The sequence below is a fragment of the Artibeus jamaicensis genome, unplaced genomic scaffold (genome assembly GCF_021234435.1).
Source record: "Artibeus jamaicensis isolate MK-2021 breed Jamaican fruit bat unplaced genomic scaffold, CSHL_Jam_final scaffold_474, whole genome shotgun sequence".
In the NCBI taxonomy this organism is placed as follows: Eukaryota; Metazoa; Chordata; class Mammalia; order Chiroptera; family Phyllostomidae; genus Artibeus; species Artibeus jamaicensis.
Window position 1 is genome coordinate 2729323 of NW_026522046.1, and position 16330 is coordinate 2745652.

The 16330-nt window shown below is 40.3% G+C and overlaps 1 protein-coding gene across 13 annotated transcripts in view; it reads right to left on the minus strand.

The window, feature by feature from the left end:
• The window catches only part of LPP (LIM domain containing preferred translocation partner in lipoma), a 628850-nt gene that overhangs the window by 360267 nt on the left and 252253 nt on the right, over positions 1 to 16330 (minus strand). The gene's annotated exons all lie outside the window — the stretch shown is intronic.

Here is a 16330-nt window from a genome sequence, read left to right on the forward strand (position 1 = left end):
ATTGGCTGGCATTCTGCAGCTTCGTAATTGGTGTTGACACATAATTTTTGCCTTGCATGACAATTATTCCCTATCTTTCTTCTCCTCACTTTACTCAGTAGCCTTAACTTTCTGAAGATTGATTAAAGATTGAGCCAGTTTTGATCATTCAAAGTGGCATAAAAGCTAGTCTATAGAGGTCAGGTACATTTAGCCAAAACAGGGAAGACGGTTGGGGTGGTGGATTACTGAAGTATGTGAGACTTGGTCCTTATCCTCAATAAATCTTCAGTCAAGTAGAGGAGGCAAAAAATGAGTACACAGTAAGGGTAATACAAGAGGCAATGTATAAAGATGTACAAACAAACCGGAAGCTAAGATAAAGAAAAGCTTATGCCCAGGTAGAGAAACAAGGAAGGCTTTCCTGAGCATTTAAATTGTCCCTGATCATTATGATGTAGAGAGTAAGTCCACTCTAGGCAAAACGAGAAAAGAATAAAGGCACAGAGATTTTTTTTTAAAAAAGAGCCCAAGGAATAAAGAGCAAGTGACAACATAGCATAAATATAGAAAAACAAAATAAACCATAGCTTATAAAATAGACCGGTGAGAAAATAAGTTTTTAAGTGTGTTGTAAAACTAGCAAGTAGCTTGAATTCTAGGTGTGCAGTGAGGATCCATCAAGGATTTCTGAGAAAAGAACATGTGGTTACAATATGATTTTCTAAAGACTAATCGAAAAGTGCACGTGGGGCAGATTATGAAAAACTGGAATGAGAAGCATCGACTTGGAAATCTACATGCAATCCAAGCAGAGAGTAATGAGGCTTTAGGACACTAGGAAAGCCCAGCACTGCGGACCAACAAGAACAGCACAATGAAGTTACAGTTGTTGAAGAACGTGCCTGAGCTCTCAGACCTGAGGTATCAACATATATCCAAGAGCTCTATGGGCTCATGACACAGAATCTTTTAAAAATATTCTACAAGAAATCCTACTAGGAAAAGAAAGCCCCATTTATTTAAAACTTGTCATTTGTCCTTTTCCTGTTAAAAATAATAATTTACATATGTTGGGAAAATTCTCTTCTCTATTTATGTATAAGTAGCTTTTCCTTGCATTTCAGCTGTTCAACATTTATATAGTGGTAGGGCAGCAGACTCTATCACTCAGCGACCTGCTTTTGGACCATACCAAAGCATCGCAACTTAAGTCTTCAGAAAAAGGATGGTCAAAATTGAGCAGTGGAAGGAGGATGACTTGAACTGGTTGGTCTGCTACCCCTTTCGGATGTTCACATGAGCTCCATGTGCTTTATGAAAAACAATTCAGAGCTGGGGGAGTAGCTCACAGTTATGTCTGTTTCCCTACCACATTCAGACTACCAAGCAGTCAAACACTACCTTTAGAGCACTCTTTTTGAACTCTCACAATGTACCAGGCGCTGTGCTAAGATTTTCATGCACTGCCTCTTGCTCCTGCAAAACCATCTACATGGTTCTCAAACTTTGGAATTCATCAGGATCTCTGGAAGCTCTTGTTCAAGCATAGATTGCTGGATCCCACCCCCAGACTTTCTGATTCAGTAGATGTGGGGTAGGGTTCAATAATTTGCATTTCTAATAAATTTCCAGGTGATGCTGATTCTTTTGGTCTTGGGACCACTACAAAAAACCCTGCATTAAGCAAAATATCACATTATTATTCCTACCTTAGACCCCATAGGATTAGTAAGGTTCGATGACTTGTGTCATAAAGAAACATTTCTACTTCTCTTACCCTTCTGAGTGAACTCATCCCAAGGCATACCCTGCCCATATTTCTATTAGGGTTATAAGTCTCAAAAACTTTTATTAACTCCACCCAGTAGTTGCAAACATTGCCTACAAACTAGAGTCACCAAGGAAGATTTTCTAAAGACACTGATGCCAAAACTCCATCTCACACCAATTCAATTAGGATCTTGGGGATGGGCAAAGGCAGTGAGGAGGAAGAGTCAGAGGCCAGGATTACTCTTAAACTCAGCTAATTCTAATGTATAGCCAGGACTGGGAAACTCCTTTGGCCTTCATTTGGCTAAACACTGCACTAAAAAATAAAATTATAATAACTGTTAAATACAAGGAATTGTCACCAAGTCCCTTTATGTCTTGTAAAAGTCATAACATATGTGAAGAATGCACACAATGATATCTTAAGTAATCAGCAAAATATATCAAGGCTGATGGAGCCTTGACTACCAAATTCTAGCTCAAGCATAATTTTCAGGTTCAAATGTCCTATTCAGACCTATGTCTACTTCATACTACACACTTAACAGAAAATTTCTGAGCATCCTCTTCTACTTCAACAGATTGTATTATGCTATGAGAATTGTCAGCATCAAATAGGATCAGACCTGAATGAATCTTGGAGGTCATACTATAAAGGCAGAAACAGCGGCCCACAAAAAAATAAAAATAAAAAAAAAAGAAATTATTTGAAAATAACATAAATCTAAACTATCCTAGGAAAAATTAGGCATATTTTTATTTTATTTTTTTTAAAGATTTATATATTTTTAGACAGAGGGGAAGGGTGGGAGAAAGTGAAGGAGAGAAACTTCAATGTGTGGTTGCCTCTAGTGCACCCCCTACTGGGGACCTGGCCTGCAACCCAGACATGTGCCTTGACTGGAAATCGAACCAGCGACTCTTTGGTTAGCAGGTCTGCGCTCAATCCACTGAGCCACACCAGCCAAGGCTGAAATTAAGCAGATTTTTTAAAAGCCCTAATGATAACCTCATAATAATCATCTGCCTTACTTTGATCAGTTACAAAGTTACACCAAAGTGTTCAGCTCTTCAAGCTCAGTATCACAGGCTTCTTATTGCATTATTCAGAATGGAGCCTGCACTTTAAAATGTGGACAAATGGTAAATGTCTTGAACACAGATATATAAATAATAAAGATATGTTGTAGAATAGACAATGGGTCTTTGGTAGAAAGCAAAATTAGACTAGATAGTTAGAATAAAAAATGCTTAATAACTATCTTTAATCAGACTAAGAACTATTATGAGAATTCTGTCACTCAGCAACTTTAATAGGCATGTAAACAAAAGAACATACCTCTAAGTTACTGTAGGAGTAAGTTCACCTTAAGAGAGAAGATGAACTTTCCCTGTTGAAAGAAGACAGTAAAGTGGAAAGAACAGAGCGTGTGGGTCTTTGTCTGTCCATATGTGCACATGTATGTCTGTGTGGCAAAGAAAGACATTTCCATTATATATTTTAAACAATCAAAGAACATCTATCTTACATGCTTAGGTAGTAATCCTAGAGAAAAGCAGCTGCACAGAATCAGCAGCAGGACCTTCCAATGAACCACGACAAAGCTGTAGAGCTTCCCATTAGTGCACACCCTGCCCTCTCTGCAGGCTGGGGAAACCCAACTGGAACTCCCAGCCCTGTGTGGTACAGGAGCTTTGAACAAATAAGCAGGCAAGGAAAAAAGGAACACCGCATCAGGAGACTGGGGCAAGGAAGTGACACATGAAATCTAAGACAGAAACATTTGCTTTTAGAAGAAGCAAAGTAGTCACAGACAGATGTCTACAAACCTGGCTTCCTCTTTACCCTTTCCCTCACCACTCGAAGCCTACCACATGCAAAACACTTTTATTCATCAATTACCAGGTACAATGGTTCACTCAAAATTATAAGCTGGTGAAATACAGAGCTGAAAGTGGACCTTCCCTCCACCGTGGCGAGAAACTGGAAAGGATCTTGACTAATTTCCTCCAAATCATCCCACATCATTCAACTCAAGTTCAAAGTTTTTTTCTTTGTTCCAGAGGTAGCGCCATGAGGCAGTTAAAGGATAAGGTAGGCAAATAAAGCATCATATCCCTGATTCCCAAATGCTACTTTATGCCAATTAAACTTCAGAAAATAGTCCGTTATGTATAGCCCTAAATTGAAAGGGGAGTGAAGAAAAACCGCTAAGAACCCAGCCAGCTATGCATATTTTTTCAAGCTGCCCTCACTAGTCTACAGGTTAAAAGGCAGGGACACTGAAAAGCAATGTGGCTGCCTGGAGGCAGGTGAACAGCAACATGGGATGGAGCATATAGAAAAGGCACCTGGCCCTGGCTGGTGTAGCTCAGTGGATTGAGTGCGGGCCTGCGAACCAGAGTATCGCAGTTCGATTCCCAGTCAGGGCACATGCCTGGGTTGCAGGCCAGTTCCCAGCAGGGGACTCACGAGAGGGAACCATACATTGATGTTTCTCTCCCACTCTTTCTCCTTCCCTTCCCCTCTCTCTAAAATATTTAAAAAGAAAAAAGAAAATGCACCTGAATACAGAGCCTGCTATCCCTTCGTGAAGTATGTGCCCCAGACAGAGTGAAAAGGTGACAAGACTTTACCAGCAAAGAAGGTGATAAGGTACTGCTTATGTATGATGGTAGTGGAAAACCACGAGGGAGTAATTAAGCTCAGATCATCAACTAAAGTCTGACTTCACAATATACATATATTTCTTCTTCATCCAAACATCCATGTGAATATGCACACCTTCCCAGGAATTTAGATAGCAGCCCCTTTGGGGCCTCCTTACACAGTTCTATCACGGCGTCTCTAAACTAGACTGCATTTATGGGCTTATGGGCACAGTCTCCTAGTTAGAACCGAAGCTTCTCACAAGCAGAGCCCACTCGTAGTTTATCTTGATATCCCCACCACTTGGCATGAGGTTGGGGCCAGTGCACACTCTCAGAAAATGCAGGATGAATGATGAAATAAATAAAAAGCCATTTAGTCACTCCATTGATATACCCTTTTAAATGACCTGGTGCCTTTTCAAATATCAATGTCAAATGACCAAGGGGCTGTGAATAAAGTACAGAGTCTTATTCAGCAGCTGTGGGGTGAGGCCTGAGGATGCGGACGTGGATGTAGACACGTGGATGCCGCAGGCAGCAGCACTACTCAAGGGCTCTTCTGCTAGCAGCTGCTGGCTCTTCGGCCCTATGCTGGGGAGAATTTTTTAATGTTTAAGGAAAATCTAAACGTTAAGGTATGTATAAGTGAAGCCACTTAGGGCCTTCTGAACTTAAAGGCTGACGGGGACCAGAGGGGAGAGGAGAAGGAATTTAAGGGGAAAGGGGGAAGGATTCACAGCAACAAGTATAAAGGACACATGGACAAAAATTAAGGGGGGTGGAAATGGGAGGGAGGTGGGGAGCACTGGGGCAGGGGGGGGCTGGGATGGGAGAAATAGACAGAAAACTGTATTTGAACAACAATTAAAATAAATAAATTTAAAAAATTAACTTATGAATGCATAAGAGACTGGGCTGAAACACATATGCAGGTAAAAAACTAAATTATGGTGAGCAAATAATAAGCTTTAGGTAAAGACAGTCATTCACTTCCATTAATAATAACTAACAAGAAAGGAAGTGTGATCTAAAGAGAAGAGCGCAAAATTTCGAGCCCAAAACCTAAAATACAGCCCCCACTTCAACGCTTTACTCTGAAAACGGCAACGCCACCATTTTGGGTTCAATTTTCCTTGCCTATTAAATGAGGGCAACAATATTCACTCTGTTCAGTCTGTTCACTCTGTGGATCAAAGTAGTTAAAACTGTGACCTTGTACCTTTTTAGGCCAAAAACCAAAGTAAAAAATTAACCTTTTATGCCATGATACAGTACTTCTATCTGGACATGCATAAGTGCATGTGAATCTGAAACAAGGATATCATGAAACCGCATTTACTACATATAATGTAATACAATGAAAATGCCTGTTCCATCTACTTATTTAAAAAGTGCTGGTTGTGACCCACAAAGTGATAATGACCCATAAATGGGTCCCATCCCATGGGTCGGACATCACTAGGCTCGGCTGTGTGTAAGTGACTTGCACAGTGTCTACATAGCAAGCACTTAGCACTACTCATTAATACGCTGCTGGCAGCCCCACTGGTGAAACTGCATTTGACTCCGTCAAACAAATGTCTATACGGAAAAATCAAGTGCAGACAATGACAAGTATTCTTTCTCTTCACTGTTACTCCAAAGGGCTATAAACTTGCCCACTAGGCAAAACAGGCCAAATGTGAGACGCTGGAACTCTCTGAACGAGGTTGAGTAGAGAGAACACATGAAGACATGAAACAAATGCGAAAGAAGTGACAATCTCCATAAGGTGAATGATTTATGTCACGGCTATGGCATTCTCCTCATAGATTAGAGGCTACTGATTACAAAACCAAGCAATTTTGAAGACTTGATTTACAATTTCCCCCTCAACTGCATCTTCAATTAGCATTAAGGCATGTATATCACCAAGAGAATGACACCAGGAAGCACATTGAGTGAAATGTTTTAAAAATGGAGCCTTCAAAGTATAGGGCAACATACATAATAATGGTACCATTTGTGTGATAACATACAGACATATATCTTGTGTCATTGGTATGATACAAGATATATGTATCATTCAAGACAAAACCTTATCATTCATAAGGTTCTAAAAACTAACATTGGGAAATGAAAGTCTTTGCAAACTATTTATCATCCATTGGTTATAACTGAAAATATGAAAGGAATTTCCCTGATTTACTCAATATACTCTTCCTATCAGAGATAGGATGAAATGCCTGCTTAGTCAGAGAGCCAAAGCCTCCACCCCATCTCATTGTGAGCACAGAGCTCTGTCCTGGAGACAGACTGTGAACATCGTCGATAAAGCAGCTCCTGGACTCCCTCTCTGTTCTGTGTCTTGAGTGCCCAGACCCTCTGTGAGTGCTCCAGAAGCAGCAATGGCCATGAGGGCAAGGTTCTGCACTCCTGGCCTCCTGGCCTCACTTTCCTCAAAACAGCAACAGCTCAGCCTCCCTCCAAGGACACATCTTCATCTGTAAATAAGCAGGGAAGTATCTCTGACCAAGTAACTTCAATCCCTTACTTCTCACACTAGACATGTGTGGAGTTCGGGCTTTTATTACACATAATTATATGTGAGAAAAGTAACCTTTCTATTTTTCTTTTATTTTCTGCTGCTTAACTAAAAAATAATTTGTTGATTCTGATATAATGTTGTAAACAATTGCATTTAAACAGAAAGAGTAAGACTAAAAATAGTGATGAAACACAATATTGTTAATGGCACAGCAAAATCAGCCTCTTATATGGTACTTGTGTGTATATGAGTGTTAAAGATAAACTTTTCTCAAAAAAAATTAACAACTGGTATCAAAGGTCATAAATACTTATATACTTTGATACAGCAATACCACTTTTAATGAATTACCCTATTATACAAAAGCAATGAAAAAGTATACAAAGAATCATGTTAAAGAATCTTCATCACAATAAAATATAATCAAAATAATCAGAAATACTTCTACTGATAAAGTATTGATAAAAATCAACTATAGTCAGTCAAACACTAGAAAATCATACAGCTATTAAAGTGATGATATTAAGCTCTGGATGGTGTGGCTCAGTGGACTGAGTACCAGCCTGCAAACCAAAAGGTCACCAGTGCGATTCCCAGTCAGGGCACATGCCTGGGCTGCAGGCCAGGTCCCTGGTGGGGGGCATGTGAGAGGCAACCACACATTGATGTTTCTTTCCATCTCTTTCCCTCTCCCTCCCCCATCTCTAAACATAAATAAATAAAATCTTTTAAAAAAATTTTTTTAAATGATGATGTTAATTTAAACCTGACATCTATTTCTTCACTGATTGAGTGCTTTCTATATGCCAGGCATTATTCCAGACACTAGAGAGAAATCAAACTAATTAACTAAATAGTAAAGTAAACACACTTAAAAAGGGCTATGCTCATGGACTTTATACCCTATCAGGAGGAGTAGAATACTCAAAAATGATTTAAGTAAAAGATATTTAATATACGTGATACATACTACATAAAAATAAAGAGCAAATAAGGAAAAAGAGACTGCCAGGTTGGTAAAGGGATGTTGCAGTTTTAAAGAGAAAGGTTGGGAAATGCCTCACCAAGGTGGTGTTTGAACAAAGGCATCAATCCAGTGAGGGAGTGGTCATGGAGCACGTGGAAGAAGAGCATGAGAAACTTTCTGATACATTATTACGTGAGGAAAAAAGTATGCTACTGAAGTGTTTATAACATGGTCCCTCTTTTTGTATAAATCCGTATGCTAACAATGGTTGCCTATAGCTTCAAAGATGACGAGTTGATTTTTTTATTCTTTCTCTTTTGAGTTTAACGGTTATGTAACAAGTGTGAATTATAGGCATGCATTTTTTAAAAATCAAAATAAAGATACTTTCAAATGAATTACAGAATCTACTCAAAACCCAGTGTTTAATTTTAATGCGCCACTATATTTACCCAAACCAAAATGCAATGTCTTCGTCATCTTTCTAAATAACTTAGCTTGAAATACCCTTTGAAATTCTCAAATTAAAAGCAAAAAGAACGATTATCCTAAAGTAGATGAAGCCTCCCTGGTTTTCCATTGGACACTTCCACTCTACAGTTGGTTCACACAGAACCCCTGGGCCTTCACTGAGTTCAACAGTCCTCACGCGTAACCACGAGTTAACAGTGCCCAGGAGAAACACTGTCGTGCGTCTCATCTAACCGAACTCTATTTCTCTGTCTCACAGTGGCTTCTGCAAGCTTGCTGAAAAGCAAATTCAATTCCTTAGTCAAAAACATTGAATGATTTTTCAAATAATAAGAATTTAGAAGGACAGTCTAGTTCTACAAATGGACTAGAACCAACTAGCCTTTCTGAGTCTACCGAGTGTCATTTGTCTGACAAAAACATGGCAACTGCTACCCAAACAACCAACCACATCACTGAATACCAAATATGGTCATTCAAAACAAATAGGGCAATGAGTTCAGCCTAAGCATCAGTCTTCTACTAGACAGTGAGATATCTTCAGCCCCAATACCAAAAAGTATATTCCCTCAGTTTGAAAATGGGTTTAAAAAACCCATGATGTGGACAGAGAATGAGGCAACAGTCCAGGGTATTAAAAAAAAAATCTTAAATCTACCACCAAAAAGAGAAGCTGGCAAACAAGTATCAATGTGATAAGAGACTATTCCAAAAATATCCCTTTCTTTTGGTGATGGAACATCAGCCCGGGGCGGCTATTGGAAACAGAAGCTTACCTTCCTTCCAAAATCGGGGATGAAGCTGGAGGGCAAGTGGTTCTACAATAGAAACACTCTGAGTAGCTCACTTAAATTATTCACCACTGCTACATCGGCCGGAGTGGACCATCTTCACTTTCAACGCCCACATACTGCTCCTTCTCCATTTAGCTCTTTTATTAGGGCACATCCCCTGCTCTTTGTTAGTTTAATTGCAAATCAATTGGGTTTTTCTATTAGACTATAAGCTGCTTGAGGGAAGGTGCTCTGTTTTACTCATCTCCATATGGAGTGCGTAGAGCATACCGGAGATGCTCAATCAATGGTCATACTATCATTATTGTAAATTATCACCATTCCAAATCTGTATTCCATTAAATTCAATTGAACTCTGAAAGAATGAACAAATATATTTTACCATGGGAACATGTGCCCCTTTCTAATTAATAGCGTAGGGCACTATACTACAGTCCTGGTGGGTAACAGGTCCTGTATGATGCTTATAATTTCACCATTAATGATATTAGTCCTAAAGTGGCCACCCTTCTCCTGTTGCTGTTGTTATTATACATAGTCTTACTCAGACCATGCCTTCAAATACAGGCACCAGGTGTTCCTCCCTAAATCACCTCCCGGCCGTGGGGGCGCCCCAGCCCCAAGAAACAGTGTAGTCATAGGTATCACACTTGATATTTCTTCCACAGTGAAACATCTGTAGAAAGGTCTTAACCTTATTTATATCCCAAGTCATCTTAGAAACCCCTTCATATCCTCCAGGAATTTTGGACCATCAGATCTTCTCCCACCAAGGAGAGGTAGGAGTGGAGGAGGCGCAGGACCGTGAAGAAAGAGGAAGAAGAGATGTCACATGGACAAAATCGCAAATTGTCAGTGCCTGCAGCACTGAAACCTATCCCACTTTTGACGGAGGGTGTGCATCCGGCTCTCACGGGGGCACTTTCTTCTATTACATTCAGTGAGGCCTCACTCAGAATTCTCAAATCAGAATCTATGGGATTGAGCCACAGACACAAGCAACCTGACAAGCTTCCTGGGTGATTCTGAAGAGCAGCCCTAGTTGAGCGTCACTGACCTCTGTGGAAAACAAACCCAGCCTGAGGAACCATTCCAGATTAAAGAAGACTAAGGAGACATGGCAACTAAATGCAACTTGTGATTCAGGACAGGATCCTAGACCAGGAAATGAATGGAAACAGGGAAATTGATCAAAATCTGGATAAAGCCTGCATTTAGCAAGCAGTATTGTATCAGTGTTGATTTCCTGGTGCTGGTAACTGTACTATGATTATGGAAGACATCAACATTTAGTAAACTAGACAAAGGCTAAAAGAGAACCCTTGAAATTGTTTTTCAATACTTGTATAAAATCTGGAATTATTTCAAAATGAAAGTCAATTTTTTTTAATTTTAAAGAAAAAAAGTCACTGACCCAGTCTAACAATTTTATTTTGTAGATGGAGAAATCGTCAAGCACTGTGGGAAAGTGAGACACTCCAACAATGCAGAAGCACCCCGAGAAACCTGTGGTGGCCCCAAATCTCCTAACTTCTAGGTGAGGACATGTTTACCACAGTCCGTGGTGGATTCAGTGCAGCCAGCTGAGACCTCTGTGGGAAAGAGAAGCGAACTTGTTCTGTTCCTACAACCTCAGAAGACCACGAAGAACAAAAGATGTGCTTCCTACATAGAAGACTTGAAATAGATGATCAGGAGCCCATGACACATCCTAACAAACTCCAAGCTGAATGCAGCATGGACTGACCAGTAATCTTAGGCTGACGGGCAGCAGCAAAGTCCCACGAAGCTTCCCCTTCCCAAGCCTGTCCCCTAACAGGAGACTCCTTGAGGATGAAGACGCTACAGCAGCCCAGGGCCCTTCTCTGATTTCTCCAGGCTTCATCTTTTATACGCAAATGCCTTCAACTTCTTCTCACTGAAAAATTCTTGTTACTATTTATACAAAATGATGCCAAGCATTACTCACTCTCCTTCAACCTTGCCATTTCATCGAGTCTGAGGCTTAGCAAATGCACAAATGCTTTAAAAATAATCAGACACTCATTTCACTTCAAGGTGGTTGTTTTTTGGCATGTATTTTTTTCAAAGGAATACTGGAGCTGACAGGTACTTGCTCTAAAAATTTACTTCACCACCTGCTAGCTGAAATATTGCTTTCATGGATTTATATTGTATTAAAAGGTCACTGGCTGTTTAAGTCTTAAACAGTTTTAATCCTTCTAAAAGTCTCTCAACGGTAAGAAAAGGAAGCTCAGAACAAACAGCAGCAGGGACTCTAATTAAAAGGGCCAATTCATCTAATTTTATTTGGGGTTAATTATTCAGGATTCACTCTTTCATGTGTAAGGAATAGCAATTAGTAATTTTAGTGATTTGAGAATCATTGGAGGTGTAATCAGTTTAAATGAGTGAGTGTTTACAACACAAGATGGTGAATTAGTCTCTCTCAGCTGGAGAACAGGAACATTAGTCTCCAAGAGATCAAGGCTAAGGATTTCAGACCCTGGTAATAACAGCCACTTCAGAACAAAACGCATGTCAACAGCATCTAGCATTCTGTTTACTTTTAGCTAAGGCAAGGCACAGAAGCTTCATGAAATTACCTTTAACCAGATTTCCACCTTTGCCGCTGTTACCAATCACTCGCATCTATTTGGCGCTTGCCACCATGGTAACCATAAATGCATTACATTAAAAAAGCAATTCTAAATGTATATATCATTTATAAGCAACTCAAGACACAGAATAATCACGGCACTCATTTATTCCATGTCTGTACCTCTGACTGAGAGCAAGGCATCTCCACCTGCACCTCTAGCTAGCTTTATGCTCAAAACTGAATTTGCTCATAAACCTGCTTACCTCTTATGCATCCTCTATCATTACTGTTTACTTCATGACAATTCTCCCAATTCTCCCAATCAGGCTGAAAGAAAACCCTTTTCTCTGTTTCTGTCCCACCCATCCACACAGAGTACAGTAAGCTATATGAAATTACACCAAATTTCTCAAATCCATTTACCACTCCCCAATCCCTCTTCACTGACACCAAAACACTTAATGCCTAGTTACCTCATATCGACATGTAAGAAATAGCCTAAACTTCTTTCATTCTTACTAACCTAACTCTTTCCAACTAATCTTATACCCTGTTGCCAAATTGAATACTTCCATTGGCCCCCAAACAGCTAAAACAATTTTGAAAAGAGACAAAGCTGAAAGACTCTCCCTTCCCGATTTTAAAACCCACCACAAATCAAAACAGTGTGGTGCTATGGTAAGAACAGATATATAGACCAATGAAATAACATAGAGATCCCAGAAATAAAATCTCATATACACAGTCAATTGATGCTATAGTAACTGTACTGGAGGTGCAGAGAAGGAGGTTGGGACTACTCGACCCATAATGAAACCTCTGCTCCAGGTTTCCCAAGATGTAATAGGACCTCTCCGGCACAGTCAGTATCCTGAAAAAGGATGGGCCTATGAGGACACGGAGGGTAATCTGACAAGCTCAGCTCACCCTCCTAGAATGCTCTGGTGACTGAATTCTTTGAGATTGCTGCTGCAAACAGTAGCTCTGGAAGTTTTGCACTTCTGATGGCTTGCTTTTGCTAAGCCACCTACTCAGTAACCAGCCTTGACTCTAAGAATTTGCTCCTTGACTCTGCTTTTCTGACTCTCCGAATTTGCTGTCAGGACTTCACTCTACCATTTCTTCATATTGGAACCCAAGCTATTCTTGGAGACCCAGGTCAGCTGCCAACCCTGCACAGCCTTCCTTGGCTGCTGTTTGACAAAGGCATCTCCCCCCTCGTCACCCTCTGCAGCATTTCTGGGGCGCACTCACAGTGTATCTGGTGGAGAAGAAAAGGACCATTCGCTTCTATTCCCTGTGTTTCTAAAGGGTACCCATCCTGGATGATTCACGGCTCTAGCCCATCAGGGCTGAGACAGAAAAGAACTAAAAAAGTACTTGCCAAGTGGGTATATGCATGACTTCTTGACAATTACAAGGTCAATCCTTGCCCAATAAATTATTCTTTGAAGGCAGAACATGAGAAATTGAGTGACTCAATTTCAAACTATGTGCATGTGTATGGAGTTTCTGTGTGTGTGTGTGTGTGTGTGTGTGTGTGTGTGCGTGTGTGTGAGTAAGAGAGAGAGCCAAAAACAACGAAAGCCTGAAAACGGAAAACTCAATTAAATTGAAGGAACATCCCCATGGAGATAATTTCCGCAGATAAAAAATACTCTTGCCTTGATCGGTAACTCAGGTGACTTCAATGTATAAAAGAAATAGCATTCTGGTATTCAAATGTATCATTTCCACTAATCCCTGAACCATTTACTAGCTGTGGGAACTTGGGAAAATCATGAAACTTCTGAGCCTCATTTTTTCCCTTTGTAAAATGAGAGTAACAGCACTTGTCTTTACAGTGCCCTTTACAAATTCTTACATTTGTAAATGTAAGAATTCGTTTACAAATACAACATCCTGCACAATATAAAATAGTTTTATTGTTAAGTGATTGTCTATACGACTTAACCACAAAGGCCCTCTCACATTTAGAAAAGCTAACACAAAGTGTAATCGTTTACTGAGCGAGTATATGCGATACACTCCACACAGCTCTTCAGATGTAGCGGTCCCAAAGACTTGAGGTAAAGACAGAGGAACGGGAAGCATAAGAGGACAACTAAAACAACAGCAAAATGAACTTCTAGCCAAAGAAATAGATACGCTGCTCTCCCCAGAATGTTTAGAAGTCTTGGAAAGGAACCATGGAAGGTGCCCCGAGGTGGCGATAACTTGCCCTATCAAGTGCTTCTGCAACTGATTAACCCGACATTTCCTCCGATCTGGGACTATGACTGGGTTACTTTATTTTTTTTAATGGACAAACTGTTCTTGAACAGTTTGCAAGACATAAACAAGCTATTGTGATGAATCAATCAAAGAAGAGAGTTTTGTCCTCAAAATCCAGTGAAATTGCCAAGTCCAAACAACCAGCACAACCAAGCAGTCAGATGCACAAAAACATCCCCAAATCCCAATGTCCTGGCTTAGCTCTGGATGGGCTTTTCTTTGCCCATTCTGATCTGTAAATCTACACCCCCACACCTACAATGGGCAAGTCCCACTCACAGCAACTTTCAAAAGGCCTCCAAAGTCTACTGGATGCTTATCTTCCATCAACTTGTGTTTTCTGAATTAGAATAGAATGCAACAAGTAATCTCTTAAAAATCAAGTGTTGTCTCTGGGGAAGCACTCCAAGAAAAACCTCATTCCTTGTATTTCATTCACTCTGCTTTCTTCACCCCCTCGGATTAGGAAGTCATGTGATGGAAGACAGTCCCCAATGCAAAATCTGTGACATGTTCTGGGCAGAAGTTCAGGCACCTTGTTATTTTAGCAGACCTGATCTGGCTGCCCAAAGACATAATTTAGCTGAGTGAGGAACCCGTCCCCTCCTCCCGCTTCATTTGGCCAGCTGCCTAGGAAGGTCTTTCATTCTGAGGGCAATGGATTTATTGCTCCCTTTTATTTCTCCAACAGTAGTTCCAGTTCTCTAAGTTTCAAGTTCAGTGAGCTCAGCCTTGGCATCCAAGGATCTCCTTATGTCTCATCCTTAAGAGCATTTGTCCCAGGTCTGTTTGCCAAGGACATGGTGGCAGTTCCCTTCCTGGCACTTCAGTCTGCAATATTATGCTTCTTCTTATAAACAGACCCATCCCAACACTTGAGTTACCTCTCCAAGTCCTTCTGGCACTGTCTTGGCTTAACAGGAACTAATGGTATAACTTTATATACGCACGAAATGACCAGATTGGAGGGGAATCAGAATGGAATAAAGGTGTGTCGGTCTTCAGATCAGCAAACAACAGGCAAATTGCCAAATCCAGCCCATTTCCTGTTTTGGTAAATAAAGTTTTATTGGAACACAGCTACAGTCATTAACTTACTTATAATCCATGGCTGCTTTTGTGTTCTATTGGCGGCATTGAACAGCTAACTTTCTGATCAGGGAAACCTATAGTATTTTCTGTCTGGATTTAGCAATGTTGGCCAAACCTGATCTAGTCCTTGAACTCATTTTACAGATAGAAATTCAGATTTAGTCCGGTTAAGCAGGGTTCCTAGGGAATAAGTACAATTCCAGAAGCACTATAACTAGGGCAGTGCTGGGCATATGGTATATACATTCAATAAACGCTGGTTATCGCCAGTGTCTGAAAAGAAACTTCATGCTCCTTCAATGTGGAACGGTTCTAAAATGATTTTTTAAGACAACATTGTTGCCCTTGCGAAATCCACTAGCTAAAGGAGAGGAAAGACGTCAACAGATAATTTCAACATAATGTTGTCTGTATTAGTTTTCTGCTGTTGCTGTAACAAATTACCACAGACAATTATTTAAAGCAACACAAATTTATTATCTTACAGTTCTATAAATAATAAGGTTGTCATAGTTATCACTGGACTAAGATCAAGGTGTGGGCCCGGGCTGAGCTCCTTGCTGGAATCTCTAAGGAGAACACATTTTCTTGCCTCTCCAGATTCTAAAGACTGCCCTCATTCCTTGGTTTGTGGCCACCTTGTTCCGTATTCAAGACCAGGAAAGGCCAGTGAGTTCTTTTTCACACCATATTATCCCAACATCTTCTTCCATCTCCATCGTCTACGTCTAAGTGTGATACATCTCCCTTGTGATAACACTGGGCCCACACACATGCTCCAGCATAAATTCCCTACCTTAAGGTGAGCTGAATTAACAACTTTGAGTCCATCTGCAACTTTAATTCCCCTTCACCATGATACCCAACATATTCACAAGTTCTGGAGGCTAGGGCCTGGGCATCTTCGAGAAGGAGAGTGGGGAGCATCGTGAGTGCTCAGTGCCGTAAGCCTGAAAGGGCAATCCACCAGCACAGGGCGAGCAAGAGCTCTTTCATGGTACACATTTTCTGAATTCCCCATAATTTTCTAAAAATCCCACCATATTTCAGCATATTTTTAAATATAAATATATATTTTAAATTTCCACTTCTGCCCCATGGACAGTATTCTTTTCTCTTTGTCACTATCGTCTTGATAGCACATTTAAGAAAAAGAAAAGAAACCTATTAGATACTAGGTTGAGAAATTTTAGGAAGCA